Raw genomic sequence first — 2,395 nt, 5'->3', positions numbered from 1 at the left:
ATTCAGTCTCCAAGAGGAATCATACCAGAGTTCAAGCCCAGGTGGACACAGTCATCTATTCCAACTGCCACACAAATGACCACAATTCAAACCAAAACACTGCCACCTGGCCCTCATCTTCTTCCATATAGACACTTCTCATAAACTCTGGCTGGAGGTTTCCATGAGGGGCACAGCCCAAGACAGTGTCCACAATAAGCTCCCTTGCCCCTCATTTGCCTAATGTCAGGGTGGACTGGACACCCTTCCTGTGAACCAGGAATGATCAAATAGGCCTGTCATTAATACTGCTCTGCTTCTCCATTTTGAGGACTACTGACTGTGAGGTATAGATTCTTTGTGTGAATTGGAGTCATGAGAAAACCCAAGCATCTTTTGGCTAGCTTCTGCAGGGCTTTGAAGAACTCACTTGACCCAAAGGATCCCTATTCTCACTTGATGGAGGTCAGGAACCTTACAGAGGAAGGCTAGAGACTTCATCCACAATGACTGCTCTTTTTGCCATTTTGGCTTTGGATGCACACATGGGATCTTTCTTTAATGCATCAGGTGCTGAGAATCTAAGCCACAGCCTCACACAGGGCCAAGAGGCTGATTCAGACACATCCCTTTGCAAAGCAATTAAGCAAAGAGTCACAGGTGATGCCCATTCGTTTCCATTTGAAAACTGTTTTCTTCAGGCTTCACAAAGGGGTGCCCTGAGGCAAAGGCCTTCCTGACATTCAGGGCAACAGAACAATAGGTAAGCAAGAGGCCCAAAGCAGGGTTTCTCCACTGAGACTTTACTGGTCACACTGATATCTGAGTTTTCTGAGATGCTCACCATTTGTTTCAGCTATGCAGTACATAGCCAGTCACTGAGCTTGGAGGTGGTACATATCTTGGGCACAAAACCATGAGCCCATTCTGGAGAGTGGCCAGAATTTAGGAAGGAAACAGGAACTTAGGAAGATAGTAGGTGTTGCCCATCGATAAGGCAAGCTACAGTTCATTCATAAATTGGGCAGGATGAATGCTGGGAAGCTTTCTACTAGACAGGACACATCCATTGATGCATTCTCTTTACTAATGTCTACAACCACAGACACAGTGGGATACACAGACATAGAAACACTTGCCTTGTCAAACGACTTACTAGAAACAGTCCACTCCAAATCAAACAAACCGCCTTTCCTACCTATTCTCAGAACATGAGATAAAACCACAAACTCACACCCTGTCATCTCTTCCAACTGCCATACAAATGACCATAATGAAAACCAAAACACTCCGACAATGTTGTGAAAAGTTGATTATAAATCCTCATGCATGAATATGAATGAATTTAGGGAATGTATAATTAAACACATATATTTCATATTTTGAAATATCTGGACAGTGTGTGCATGTATTTCTATCAAAATTCATCATGAAATATATATTATCCACAGATCTATAATTATATAATTTACTGAACATGGATTTATGTATAGTTTTGTTCATCTAGGAAGCTCACCCATAAGTTGAATTTTCAGTTCCAACTGTGTTCAAGAGGAGTGATCTCTTCTCACAATTTGTATCTCCCGAGATGAAATAGAAGACACCATTAGAAGACTATCAAGGAAGAAACGACCAGGACAGGATGCATACACAGCCGAGTTCTACAAGACCTTTAAAAAAGAACTAACACCAATACTCTTCAATTTGTTTCAGAAAATAGAAAAAGTGGCAGCACTTGCAAACTCATTCTGAGGCCAATATCACTCTGATTCTAGAATCAGGCAATGGTACACCAAAGAAAGAAAACTTCAGACCAATATCTCTATTGAACATAGATGCAAAAATTCTCAATAAAATTCTTGCAAATCGAACACAAAACATTTCAAAAAGATCATGCATCACAAATAAGTGGGATTCATCCTAGGGATGCAAGGTTGGTTCAACAGACTGAAATTAATAAATGTAATTCAACAGATCAATAGACTCTAAGATAAGAATCATATGATCATCTCAATAGATGCAGAAAAAGCATTTGACAAAATACAGCACCCTTTCATGTTCAAAACACTAGAAAAACTAGGGATAACAAGAACATATCTCAATATTGTAAAGGCTATCTACGCTAAGCCTCAGGCCAACAACATTCTAAATGGAAAAAAAAATTAAAGGCATTCCCTCCAGAAACAGGAACAAGACAAGTATGCTGTCTTTCACCACTTCTATTCAACATAGTTCTTGAAACAGGCTAAAGCGATTAGAGAGATGAAAGAAATTAAAGGGTTATGTACAGGAAAAGAAAAACTTAAATTAGCAGTATTTGCTGATGACATTATTCTATACCTAGAAGACCCATAAAGCTCGACCAAAAAACTTCTAGAAGGAGTAAATGGATTCAGGGAAGTAGCAGAATATAAAA

This window comes from Ictidomys tridecemlineatus, chromosome 9, assembly GCF_052094955.1.
Source record: "Ictidomys tridecemlineatus isolate mIctTri1 chromosome 9, mIctTri1.hap1, whole genome shotgun sequence".
Classification (NCBI taxonomy): Eukaryota; Metazoa; Chordata; class Mammalia; order Rodentia; family Sciuridae; genus Ictidomys; species Ictidomys tridecemlineatus.
This window is presented reverse-complemented; position numbering follows the sequence as displayed.